General features: G+C 38.0%; 1 protein-coding gene across 1 annotated transcript in view; it reads left to right on the forward strand.

The window, feature by feature from the left end:
- The first annotated feature begins 305 nt into the window (after nt 1-305).
- Nucleotides 306-14,872, forward strand: part of ndst2b (N-deacetylase/N-sulfotransferase (heparan glucosaminyl) 2b) — a 64,572-nt gene continuing 50,005 nt past the window's right edge. Inside the window, exon 1 of the mRNA XM_053639153.1 lies at nt 306-1,141. The gene's annotated coding sequence lies outside the window, so the exon portion shown is untranslated. The remainder of the gene's footprint in view (nt 1,142-14,872) is intronic.

The raw sequence follows: 14,872 nt of genomic DNA on the forward strand, positions 1-14,872 counted from the left end.
AATATTCCACTAACTAGAACTATTCAGGCAACAGCGGTGCTGTACTCAGTGACTGACACTAATAAAGGGCTAGAGCAGTGGTTTTCAAAGTGGGGGCCGCCAGGGGGCGCCCGGGGGGCCTCAACAATTTGGTGTGAAAAATAAATTCTCACTCTCAGACAACCACACACACACAATCAATTCCTAATGTAATGTAATGTAAAGATGTAAGATGTAATTATTAATAAAAAAGGGGGGGGGGATATATTCAGAAGTATGTATTTTTTATGTGTTTTAAAGACATCTTGCAAAAGGGGGGCCTCGGTTAAATGTTAATGCCATTTGGGTGGCCTTGCACTGGAAAAGTTTTGGAACCCCTGGGCTAGAGGACAGCTAACACAAACTGTGCATGAAAGGTACACTAACAAAGTAACAAGGTGCTAGACTGATGTTGACCCAATATCTATTTTGGCTGGCTATGTTGGCCCTCTCCATACAAAGTTCCCAATGTGACAAAGGAACAACACTGGCAAGGTGGACTTAAAGGTTGCTGAAAGTTTGCTGGCCCTAGTGGTATTTTTTGTCTGTTCGCCCAACACTGCCTCAGCTGAATGGTTGACACTAGTCCAATGCCAGTTTACTACCTGGGTAGATGTTTCTAACAAATGTACACAAAGCCAGCAATGCTCAATCAGTGTTAGTGTCACGAAAATAGTGTCTGATCAGTGGGGGTGTTTATTTTCCACTGATGGAGGAAGTAGGATGGTTGACAAAGTGTGCACAGCAACAGATGAGCTACAGTCAGTAACTGTATACCAACAGCACACACATGGTTAATGAACCTAATAACTATAATATTCAATATAGGTGAGTGTAAAACACAGTGTAGCTGAGTTAAACAATGAATAAGAGGAATCAGGACGCCCGTGCCGTGTGTGTGTTTTGAAGTTGGAGCTTTGTAGAGAGCTGAGCCCTCCCCGCAACGGCACCCTCTTTGCTGTGTGTGTGTGTGTGTGAGTGTGTGTGTGTGTGTGAGTGTGTGTGTTTCGGCTGGAGTGAACATGGCGGAGCGGAGCAGGATGCGTTCAAGCGCCGAAGGAAAGTTGCTGTTGTAAAGTGAGCCCGCATCGCTTTGTCTGCGGTGATCGCGGGCGATGAAGCGGTGAGTAAACACGAGTGCACCGGAGACCGGTGAGTAAATTGTGCGCTTGTTCGTTAGCCGGAGTGCCGCTGTGGTCGCGCCGCTGCTGGGCTTCACTCTGCTGCGATGTGGCGCGTCGGAGCGATGCAGAGTGAGAACTCGAGCTGAAGCTCAAACAAACCTGAGCTCCGTGATACATGATGTTCATCATAGCTGATGGACTTGATTGGGTACCACATTGGCAGGGTTCCGGTCTTTATTACTAAGGAAGAATGATTCCTATTATAGAAAGTTTCGCGTTCAGGAAAATCTTGCTGCAAACTAAGCAGAGCTGTGTCTTTGGTATTATGATGTAACAAGAGCAAATAAAAACTCCTCCTGATGTTCCTCTGCCTTGTTATGAGGCTATTATTGGACGTGCACCTGCCGCGCTGTAATTGCATTAGATGTGATTTAATTATTGACACAATTCACCCAGAGAGTGAACACCAGCTCCATCCATGGACTGCTGTTTATTTATTTATTTTTATGGGCACAATGTGTATGTGATTGTGCCCTGCGATGGATTGGCACTCTGTCCAGGGTGTACCCTGCCTTGTGTCCGATGCTCCCTGGGATAGGCTCCAGGTTCCCCCGCTACCCTGGAAAGGATAAAGTGGTATAGAAGATGGATGGATGGATGGAAACAATAACTATTTAATATTTAGTGTTTCCTCTCAAGGTCACACACTTAAAATATACTTATTTTATTCTTTGCTTTGCAATTCACTTCATGTGAATTCATCTGAGCCTAAAACTTTCCCTCTATTTTAATGCTCCTGTATACACGTGTCAGGAGATAGCACACATGTATTTTATCTGGACTACATCCATTCCTCTACTAATTATAGCTTTTTAAATGTGCATGCTAACTGGCATGCTCAATGTATTATTCTATGCGATGTATTAATGTATGTGTTCCAGCAAGCTGTGCAGATGTGCAGAATGTTATGATAATTAGCTGTAATTTGTGTAATATTAATATATTATCGAACGGCTTGTGTTCACTGTTTAGTTGTATGACATGGGAGAATAATGTGTAGTTCGTGATATCTTTTCCGTGAAGTGTCTGGTCAGGAGTGTGAACTCTCAGCTGTCCACTGTGAATAAAATGACCAGTTTTGAACAAAAGTACTGCAGCCATTGAGTGGATTATGTTGTGGTTGGAATGTAATTGAGAAGCTTCTTGGAACATTTTTTTGCACCAACTCAATAATTATAGTCAATGCCTATTGAAGGAGAGAGGAATAAAAGACCTTTTGCACATTTTTAGATGAGACCATTAATAAACAGCTTGATTCCAAACTCCAGCGAGCGCTGGGCCGAGACGTGCAGATGAAAGCTGCTCATTGAGTCCTATACTGATGCTCTTGATAAGTGGGATAATTAAAAAGCAGTGCCTCTGTGCACCATTCTTAAGGCTGTGATCCATCTCATGAAAACCCTCATCAGCAAACTAGAACTAACTGGGTTAATTTGCATTGTGCAAATACAATGCCTTATCATTTGTCTTCTGTTAATTTGATAAGTATTAAGCGGGATGTCTAAAGCTCACATATAAATGACAAGAACATGCAGCATACATTTCATGTTGCTTATGTTTGGAAGTTCATCTTTATCTTTACTCAGTATTTAATCTTTGTTTAAGTAGTTTATGTAAGTTAAGATACCGCTGCTATACCAGGATTTGTAAACTAAGCATTGAACACTGTGGCTGAAGTTTGTTCTGCCAGACCAGTGGGTTGTTTCTAGAAACATGTGATGCATCAGTGTATGTCAGGTGGCTGTAGGAATATTCATTACGTTAATTTTTTTCTACGTTGTTGTTTTTAAGGGCTTTGATGGTAGTGAAGTGCTATATTAGTAAAACAACAGGAATAGATAATGAACACACTTGTTTGGGCTCAAGGTAATTTACTGTATTGAAGGTCATAGTTTGTGTGTGAATGCATTAACAAGTTGTATGAACCACCTTGATCTATGATGATGCCATAATCAAAATTATGAGCTTCATTTAGTAAATTATGTAAATGAATTTATGTTATACTAAATTTCAAAGCTAATTTAAAATTTCGTTTAAATTATGCTGACTCTCCCCCACAGTCCATAAAGCTTTTCTGCTGGGGTTTTAATCTACTTGATATGCAGCTACCAAGATTTTATAATGCATTATTTTACATATTTATGAATTTGTGTTTTAGGAAAGGTTTGTCAATGTTCTTCTTTGTTCTTTTACTTTAAAAAAAATATATATCTATGTTCCCTCCTACCACATTCAGTGCTTTCAGCTTAATTTTATCTTCACCCTTCACTTTCATTAGTTACCAGGTTACTGTTTTCATGATAATTAACATTCACTTTAAAGCAGATCTAAGTTAAAGGTTTGTTTTGTGTGTGTGTGTCTCACTCTAGTAAAATATAAGCCTGTGTTTCACTTGTATATCAAGTCCACTATCAAGGTGGCCTTAATTAATTTACTGTATGTCCCAGGGGACCTTGCATCTAGCATTTATTGAGTCTCCGGTATCAGCCTTATGGATCCAACATCGTACCATGCATCACCACCTTCATGGAGGTTGAGGTAACAGGTGAAAAATAGCACCAGGAGGAACAGTTAAAAGCATATTTTCGTTTAAGGACAAAGCAGTAACCCCATTTGAGCTGAATCGCTATTCCTATGAAGACAAGAAGGTGATCTGTCTTGAAGAGCTAAGCGCTGAGTGCATCGTGTCGAATGGATGGCAATGTGAAAAGGAAGCAGCAGGGGGGCAGCTCCACAGGGAGCCAAGAGCTGTCTGGTCAGGGATCAAATTCTCACGCTGTTGGCTAGCGCACATCCATAATTCATGTGCTTTCTCACTTGTAGAGGAAAATGGAAAATGTGGTGCTGTTTTTCCTTCTGACATGCTCTTACTCTCCTATTGGTTTTGCCCTCTCGTTTCATCCAGCTCTTAGCATGCTTCTATTTCAAGCACCATGAAAGTCAGGCATGGTTTGGCTAAACCTGGAGATTTATTGGTTTAAGGAATTCAGGCTTCTTAAAATGAAATTACATATTTAGACATGTCTTGGAGGTTTTTGCCACCATGAAGCTTAGATAAGCCAGAGAATTATGTTAGCTTGTGCGTACGGCTCACAAACTTGTCCTCTGATTGTTCTTGTATTTAAATTATTACAGTAAGGCACTTATGGAAAATTAGAAGTTTGATGCTCTCATTCTCTAATTCTCTTTGATTTGCCTGGTAAGGACTGATGCAGAATGATGCAAAGATTGTTTTCCCACTCAAATTAGTTACTTTGAATAACAATTTTTCTTTTAGTTCAAAGCCTCCATGTCACTGGAGAATTGACTAAACCTGCCTTTCTCTCCTCAGCATGGGCTTTTATGTAATCAATTGTTCATCCAAGCTTGCTAATCAGGTTTCGAAGACTCACACTTTCAGTATTACACACACACACACACACACACACACACGCACACATGCACAGAGGTGCAGCCTCACCAAGGTTCAAAAAGAACTCAAGCATTGCTAGACATATGTTTTGATTACAGACTGAGAGCATCTGTCATTTAAAATTTCTGAATATTAATTTTTAATTTATAAGAATAAAAAATCTAAATGAGTTCCCTGTCTTGTTTTACATGAAGCACTGACATGTATAAAAGGACTAACCTGCTTATCTCCTGCCTGTTAATCTTGTGAGATTTTAGATAATGGCCTGAAAAGACTGCACATTAAAATGTATGAAATAGCATTTTTTTTAACTTCATAACTCAGAGAGTAATGGATGACTTCCATATGAAGAAACATTTTTTTCCCACCTTAAATATAGGTCAAATTCTCTCTTGTCAGTTAATTAGCATTAAGTGTGGCACTGGCTCAAACATTCATTAGTCTTGAACATCAAACTGTATTTAGCATTTGCTTTAGGCTTTGGATCGAACCATATCATATCACGCTTTGGACTAATCCAAATTATGCATGCATTTCTGGTAGCCTGCTTTAGTCTTTTTTATAGTTGAAAGTACTGTTTGGATTCTTTTATTTCATATACTGTATTTCAAATTTCACAGGGATTACCTTTTCTTGTACAATGTTTTGAGTTGGTACACTCAATAACAATAGAAATCAAATGTATTATACTCGAGTACTTTCACTGAAATCTGGAAAACAAACAGTGAATAATAATAGTCAAATAACTTTTAGCTTTAAGATATGATAATTCCCGTTACAAGTGAACAGTAAATCCTATGTTAGCCACATTTTATTCTCTTAACCAAAGCTCAACACAGTTTGCATTTATCATATTGCTCTAGTACTGAAATTTGAGTTCAGGATACACATTTCATTACAGGTAGCTCTAGAAATGACATAGGAATGATATCCAGTTTTGGGTAGATATTAACTTGATTGGATATTGGAGGAAAAAAGAAGGAATCTCATCTGATTTTATAATAAATCAAGCATGAAGTATTTTCTTGCAACACAACATAATGTAAAGTGACATTAAGTATATCACAACATAATAAGAGAAGCTTTAGTTCCAAATCAACAGAGAGTAGCTAGCTATTTAGCTGTATTTTACAGGAATTACAGTTCTTATATTTTAACAGGTCTCTTAATCTTTTATTGTCTTATTTTGTACACATTTGTTTGTTGTTTAGCTAAAAGTTATTTGACTAAAAAAGAGTTGCACTTTTGTGTAAGCCGTGGTAGATAGCTGTGTAGTTCCTTTTTCAAGGTAGTTGAGTGTTTGTGTTTTTGAGTATGGCAATTTGATAACTTCATCTTTGATCTTAAGTAAACCCTTGAATTAAAAAGCACTCCTTTTATAAAAAAAAAATATTGGATATCACTATCGGTATAGGAAAAAAGGTGATATCCTGTCATCTCTAGTTAGCTCAGCTAACTATTGTATAGCCCATATTGATGAACTTACATATGTGAACACTTGTACTTGGCTTGTAGAGCTTGAATGGATGGTTAATGGTTCTGTCTTAAGTAGCAGTAGTCATTAATTATAAAGGGCTATGATATGCGGATTTGTACATATATTACATATTGAATATTGTACATAAAGTCTTTAATCTGTAGGTACATTTTTGGCATTGAGGCTATTATTTCAAACAGTTGTTTAAAACAACCACCTATGCACCTTCTATATGGATTAGGGCCTAGTGAGAGTAATATATTTTCTATTGTGCGGAGGTTTACACTAGAAGAACAGTAAGGTGTGTCTTTTGAGTCACACCACAGCTTCTCTTTATAACATTTGAGACTGAAAAAGGCTTCTTTGTTCCACTTTTCTTTTGAACAAATACAGGATTGGCTCTTGAGCCTCTTGCTCATTCCCAGGCGTATGAGTGTGTAATGGGATACTTTTCTTTTGTATCTTGCTGCATTCACAATGAGATTTCTCTCTCATGCTGCCTTATGAGACCTGGGTTTTGCCAGAGGTTTTGTTGCAGTCAGATTATGTAGAATATTTGCTTTGAATGGGAAGCAGGTGGTAGAATTAGAAAGTAGAATAACAGCTTGCTGAAAGCCAGATCGAAATTGTGGCCAGGGAAAAGGAATTGATATAGACCAGTGAAATGTGGGTTTGTTTTAAAAACTTTCCTTTCAACTTAAAAAGTTCCTTTCATAGTCCTGCTTTTTTCTTTTCAATTGCCATAGCACCATGGTCACAATGACTTACTGTCTGGATTGTTGTAGCTGCAGCTGCATTACAGCCCAGTGGGTTTCCAAATCTTTCTATCTGTGGTCTAATTTGCACAGTGAATACTGTGCCTCTGGGGGCTTCCATGGGCCTGCATGTCTCCTGGGATCCCTCCACTATTAATGGTCCAGACACATTCAGCTAGCTGTAGGGAGGACCGTTGGCAAATTCAATATTGTGTTATTATAAAAACTTTTTTTTAGTCCTAAATTTTAATCTCACAGACAAAATGGGGGTTTCAGTGTACCACTTAGCCTTTAATCTTAGCCCAGCCCTGCCCCCTATGTATGACCACACCCCAAATTTTGCATATGACCTCAGAACAGTTTCTGTATATACCTTTTCAGGTTTAATGCAAATCCATGTAATTAATCACGAGTTAAATCTGTTTGAGTAAATTAGGCTCCACCTCATAAGAACTGATTGATGTGAGAGCCACATTATTATTATTATTATTATTATTATTATTATTATTATTTTTACAAATATCAACATATTTCTTTTCAGTATTGAGGTTCACACTCTGCTGAATAGTTTGGCACCAAATTTATGAAGTTAAACCAAAAATCCTAGGACTAGTTTGCAAAAAGAGTTTTTACATATTGTGCTGGTTATCGTAAATTAGAACGGGCAGAGCTACATGGTTCTTGAGGTTTTTTTGTTTGGTAGAATCCAAGGAATCTATCTAGCCATGAAAAAGTATTTGATTTATTTTGTTTTTGTGTATATCTCATGCTAAATTGTTTCAGAAATTAAAACAGAATCTAAGATAAAACAAAGGCAACATGGGTAAACACAAAATACAGTTTTTAAATTATAATGTTGTTTATTGAACCAAAAAAGTTATCCAATACCAATTGAGCCTGTGTGAAAATATATTTGCCCCCGTAGTTACTAATTCCCTAAATCTATGAAACTGCATTCATAATAGGGTTCAGCTGGACTAGAAACAACCAGGCCTGATTACTGCAAACCCTGTTCAGTCATATCAACACATAAATAGAACTTTTTCAACAACATGAATTTGGTTAAAAGGTTTTACCCTGTAACACACTATGCCAACATTTAAAAGAAAATTCCAGAAATGACAAGGAAGAAGGTGATTGAAATGCATCAATCTGGGAAGGGTTACAAAGCTATTTCAAAGGAACAAAGTGAGAGCCATTATCTCCAAATGGAAAAACTCTGCACAGTAGTGAATCTTCCCAGAAGTGGCCGACCTTCCAAAATTCCTCCCAGAGCACAGCAACTACTCATCCAGGAAGTTACAAAAAAGCCAAGGACAAGATCAAAGGACCTACAGACCTCTCTTACATCAATAAAGGTCAACGTTCATGACTCCACTATCAGAAAGACACTGGGCAAAAATGGCATCCACTTCTAACCCAGAAGAACATTAAGGCTCGTCTTATTTTGCCAAAACACAAATTGATGATCGTCAAAACTTTGGGGAGAATGTTCTGTGGACTGAAGAGTCGAAAGTGGAACTGTTTGGAAGACAGTGGTCCTGTTACATCTGGCTTAAACCAAACACTGAATTCCACAAAAAGAACATCATACCTACGGTCAAGCATGGTGGTGGAAGTGTGATGGTGTGGCGATGCTTTGCTGCTTCAGGGCCTGGGCAACTTGCAATAATTTAGGGAAACATGAATTCTGCTCTCTACCAGAAAATCCTAAAGGAAAATATCTGGTCTTCAGTTCGTAAATTGAAAGTCAAGCGCAACTGGATTATGTAGCAAGACAATGTAAATCCTAGTCCTAAAAGTAAGTGAAAGACTGATCTCCAGTTATCAGAAGCGTTTTGTGGCAGTTATTGCTGCTAAAGGTGGCACAACCAGATTTTAGGTTTAAGGGGGCAATTAACTTTTCACAATGGTGATAAAAAGATTTTTTAAAATAAAAACTGTATTGTATGTTTACTCAGGTTGCCATTGTTTTATGTTGTATTTCATTTGAAGATCTAAAACTATTTAGTAGGAGATATACACAAAAAAAGAAGAAATAAAACACTTTTTCACAGCAAACTATCTGTCGAGCTATTGATCTATCGTTCGTATTGGATTTCCTCCTAACTCCCAAGTGTATGCCTTCATTCTGGGCCTGGGCCTGGCTGAAAGTTTCACTATACTTCCTGAATAATGTATAGTATTTATATCCTTTTTGATAAATCAACTGAATAATAGGACAAATAACTGAATGAGTAAAAACTGAAAAATAAGCTGGGACTTTAAGGGGCTAATTCCATCTCATGTGGAGAACTAGTACCTGTACATATGGTAAGCAGTCCAAAAATGGTAATACAGTGTGCTGTCCCAATGTATGTTTATTTATCTTCAAATAAAAATAAAGGGATGGTTTGCAAATTTTCAACTCCCATACACTGATCTGGAGAGGTTGTTTTTATGGCTAGCATTTTTACAGAAATACTTAAACACAACATGTGGGCATTTGACTTGCATATTTTCACTAACCATTTCACCCTAGAGAACTTTCAAACAAAACAGCCTGGAGGATTTTGTTGGAGGAAAATACTCTGAACTATTCAGAAACAAGGCACTGTGTTTTGTTTTTTGCTTTTGGGATGGTTGTCAGTCCTTTACTGCCAACATTTAAAACATCCAGTAGAATAAAGTTCCACTCTTAAAAACAAATGCATGTCTGAAGGAATTGTCTGGCACTCTCCACATGCACACCATTGGTCCCCAATCCTCCTCTCAGGTGACGTTAACCCTGGGAATGTTTTACTCACCTTGATTATTTCGTCCAATATGCATCAACCCTTCATAGTGAAACACCATCAGACACATTTGTTTATATGTGATGAACATTTATATCGTATGAATTTATATATTACTTAATCATTTACTTTTGGCTTGGCATTTTGACACAGATTTACATCTTCCGTCTTTAATCCTGGCACTATTCCATGTAGTAGTAATAACTCCTTAACAAGCAGGAGCTGTTGTCTATGACGGGAAGGATCACTTGCCAACCCCAACCCAAAGCCTGGGTTACGGGAGGTCATCCAGCAGCCGGTTTTCTATGGCACAGTTCCATTGGGTCACTGTGATGAAGCTGATTAAAACTTGATGGACGCTGTTGTGATGTGAAGTGCATGGGGCTGAGCATTTTTCTCTTTCAGCTTGGGAGCATGAACTCTGTTAAACCTCCAGCTCTGTTCTGCTTGCATTAAACCTATTGTTATAGAGCGCTTTTTAGTGTAGATGTGGTTTCTAAACACCCCTTTTTTTTTTTTTTTTTTTTTTTTTTTAGATGTTTGAGACTAATTTTGTATGGAAAAAATTCAATGCAAAGCTTCAACACCTTGGAACTGAAGTAGAGGGTTGAAGTTTTTTCCAAAAGATATTCCCTCAGTTGGTGTTTTGATGTTGGTGGAGAGTAGGGATGTCACGATACCAAAAATCTACTAGTCGGTACCGATACCACCAAAAGTACACGATACTCTATACCAAAGTCGATACCACGGTGTGGTATAAAAATAAAATGAAAAAAATAAAAATAAAAAAACTCTCCTGGAGGACATCCTCCTCTGGCTGATACTGGCAAAGAGAGACGGGGGGGGGGATTGTAGTTATCAAACACTGCCTGATTATGAGTGGATGTGCACTCCAAAACGCGCGCGCGCACACACGCATGCACAGAGACGCGCGCACGCACACACCCTTTATACTCTGAATGCAAGCATTAGTTTAAATTCACTGATATGGTGGCAGACCAAAACGATTTATTAAAAGCATGAACATTTGAATAATTATTAGTGACATTAGGCTACATTTAGCTGACAGGACACGGGCTGAATGGCGATGCATGGTGGCCCATTAGGAGGTAGTTTATAACACTGCAATGCGTTAGCGTCGTTAACAAATAACTGGCTATTGAAAACATTACATGGAGCATAACGTTAGCTGGTTTCACGGCTACAATGCCAGCTGCCTCAAACAAACATAATATAGGACCGTCTTTCAGGTGCGTCGCCAAATTCCAGGTGTTTCCTCGCTTTGTTTGAAATGAACGATAGCATCGGTTGCACACCGGAAACCGATACTAGCTTTCCTGTCTTTTCCTCTCTTTTCCTCTCAACGAGTCAGGGCGGAGCTAAACTTACAGCTAAGCTAATTTTTTTGTAGTTTTTCCCGTGTGCTTGTAGGCGTTCTTCTTCTTCTTCTTCATCATTTGTGGACTAAAACACTTGCGCGTATTTGCTGCCCCCATCAGGTCCAGAAGAATCGAAACCTCGATATTTTCGTTACAATCGGTACCAACGGAAATGCAGTAAAACAAGTACCGTCACGTTTTAAGAATGTTGGTACCGACTTGGTACCGAAGTATCGGTTCTCGTGACATCCCTAGTGGAGAATGCTGTCTATCACATCACTCCAACCCCACATTATCTCCCTTAAGTGTTCAGCTTGGTTAAGGATCAGTCAGAAAAACTTTGGATTGATTTGCAGTGACACTTCCCTCTATGGGGATATGTGAACCCAAACCATACCATTAAAACGTTCTCCACAACATAATAGAGCCACTGGTATTTCCTTTAATTTGTCACTTGTCTTGTATATCATTAAAGTGCACCAATTTTGCTTTTTCAGATATTACCTTTCATGTAGTATATTCTATAGCTGTTTGTGAATGTAAAAAGTCTGCAAAGTTTGAAAAATCAAAAGTGTTGGACAAATGAAGTTATTGACTCCCAAAAGAAAGCACAGATTCTGAACAGCTGAAACGAGTCGTTAGTAATTCTAGACTTACTTCCTGTACTAACTTACATAATTTGCTAGCAAAAAACCTACCTCTGGTCTTCATTGGCTGCTCGTGAACAATGTGTACTTTGACCCGCCCTCAAACACTATAGTTGAGGTTGCGTCCTGAAAGAGTTAGGTTCATGTCTAGAAGACGATGATTTCTGCACTGCAAAAACAAAACCATTTTGCATGAACTCCCAAAGGATGAAGATGTAACGCGTCAGTGGTCAGAATTCATTTTAAGACGATACCACAGCAGTTCAACTCCGACCTTCGTTTGTGTTCCCGTCATTTCACTGATGATTGCTTCTCAAATCTAGCTAAAGTCAAATGATTATTCATTAAACATGGCACCGTACCCACTTTATTTGGACCATCTTGCACCTCTGGATCACAACCTGCAGGTATGATTAATTATTTATGTATATATTTTCTACATAGTGTTCCAAATGTGTGGTTTTGTGTTGTATACGTGTACAGCCAGTGAACAGCTGTTAGCCTCCGCTAACTGGCTAACTCACATTATTGTCAAACTACATATAAACTTACCACTGAGAAACGTCCTGTTTTCGTCGTACTTGCGAAGGTGGTTCGGGTTGATCTTCCGATGCATCATTATCGGACTCAGGCTCAAATTTGTAAGGTAAAACCGACATTATTGTGGATATGATAAACTCGGATTTGGTAAACTCGGATATGGTAGTGGGCGTTTCCTTTCTGATAGCGGTAGACCAATCACAACAGACTGGGACATCTCCCAAATCAGAGCAGAGTAGGCTCTCTGAAAGGAGGAGTTTAGAATGAACGGATCGTTGACTGAGTCGTTTATAACAGTAAGGCATAAAAGGTGATGCTGCAGTGTAAATTATGAGAAAATGAAAGGGTGTTTTGACCTTGGATGCATGTAAAATTATTGTATGAGACCTCTAAAACAAAAATAGACACATTGAAAAACCATATTAGGTGGACTTTAAGAGCATCTCTTTAATTCCATGTACTTATATTGATATGTCTGTCTGATACCAAATCTTTTAACTTAAGAGCTTAAGCCTTCAGGACAGTTTACTTGAAATAGGGGGCATTTCCCAGTTATGGAGACTACTGTCAGCTGCTCTTAGGTGGATCGGTACCTCCAAAGATTTTTCATACCCTTTGTTCCTTTTTTGTAACACAGTCAATGGGGCCTCACATTAATTGAAGGTGAATCCAGCACTTGTGAACCCTTTAGGCTCTACAATATTAAATCAAGGCACTCTTTGGTACAAAAATAGAGTGATGGCTTGCAATATAAAGTTGGAGGTCATAACCAATAACCAGTCATCGCGAACGAAATAGCCTGGTGCTTCTGTTTTGGATGGCATAGCTAGCTTAAGGGAAACCTTTGCATTGTATTTGGATGTTTGTTCCTATGTTTGTATCCAAACATTTGGATGATTGTTCCAAGGTACACAACTAAGCTGGAAGTGTAGAGAAAATAACTGGAAAAAGTGATGGAACATAACCAAGTACATCATGTGCAATGTTTTGTTGGGGCTGTACTTGTAGTTTGCATTTAGAGTTACTTTTTCATTTAGGGCCTTTAGCAGATGCTTGTACAGAAGTTCTTTTTTATGTACATGGGAAATAAATCCAAACCTAATCTCATATATGCAAATTCAGCCAAGCGAGGGTGATGTGGTAGAATTTTTCATGACGTTTAATTTCTGCTCAAACAAAATAAACATTTTTTCAATTCCACCTAGAGAGTGCAAGCTTAACACTCTGTTAGCGACAACTTCCTTCCTCAACCATGTGGTTGTGGTTCCTGCTACTGCTGTTGTTTCATTGTCAGCACACAACACACTAACTCCTTGTGTCTCCAAATATAGTGTGTGTCAATAAACCTGTGTCCTCCCTCAAAGCTGTTGTGAGTGTTAAAACAAAAATGATTCATTTAGAAGGTGTATGGGAAATTGAACACAAGAAAAAGTTTAAAATCTGAAGTTTAAAATTAGAGATTGACCGATAAATGCTTAAATATTTTTCCTGATATTTAAGCATTTTTCCATAATCGGATATCGGTTTTGTAATATCGGATCCACCGATAAATTGTGCTCAGGACCAACATTTGCTTTAATTAATAAACTTTATTTAACATAACAGCACATTAATGCACAAATTAGATGTGTTACATAACTACTTGACATGCTGTTTAAGCAGCTTGTTGCTAAGAAATAGAGACAAACTCACAGAATCACATAATCTGTTTACCTCATCAAAGCTTTTATTTAAAAAAAAAAGACACTTTAGTAACAGTGCACTTTATTTTTTTTATTTAATTTTTTTGCACTCTTTCAGACCCCTCTATTTATTGGTGCATAAATAAGCGTTATTGTTTTTTGTTTTGTATGCAAGGAGGAATTGAAATTGACAAAATTGTTCTAAATAAAACGTTTGTTCAGTTCAGTGGTGTTGTTATCATTGCGTCGAAAAAAGAAGTAAAACAATAAATAAATATTGGTTCTGCATATCGGATATTGGGCATCTAAACATGCAAATAATTGGGATCGGGATTCGTTATTAATAATCGATATCGGTCGATTTCTATTTAAAATCTATTATAAGCCAAGTGTCTCCTTTAAATATTTGCATAGGTGATGCAAGCCTTCAGAAGCTGATTTTATCTATACTCCCACCTCAAAGCAAGTTCTCTGTATTTTTTTTGGAGAGCAAGGCAGTTTTACTTGGATACTGGCTGCTGTTTTCTAGCTAATGATAGTGTAGCACAGTGAGACCAGAGGCTTAAAAGCGTCGTCTGCCAATAGAAAGCTTTTTGCTAACAATCCCCTCATAAGCCTGGTTGCTCTCATATTCTCCTTTTGTGCTTCCTCTTCTCATTTATATCTGAGCGATATACTTGTTATTTCTAATGACTCACTAAGTCCTTTTGTGTTGTTGCATTCTTTAGTTTTGTCTTTGGATGAAGTTTTGCAGGATATTACACCACAGATGTATGAGCTCATAACCTATTACCCATTACCACAAGCAGATTTGATGCTTAATACTGAATGGTCCCAATGCTAGTCTTACTAGACCTGTTGATCTATTCTTGTTAAAAAGCACTCAGTCTTGAGTAGCAGCCTGGCTCATTGAAGAGGCCCTAAGGAAATGTCTTGAGTAAGTATTATATAGTCTTAGTTGCAAAGATTATATTAATATCCCCAATATCTGCCAAACAGAATAC

The sequence above is a fragment of the Ictalurus furcatus genome, chromosome 13 (genome assembly GCF_023375685.1).
Source record: "Ictalurus furcatus strain D&B chromosome 13, Billie_1.0, whole genome shotgun sequence".
Lineage (NCBI taxonomy): Eukaryota > Metazoa > Chordata > Actinopteri > Siluriformes > Ictaluridae > Ictalurus > Ictalurus furcatus.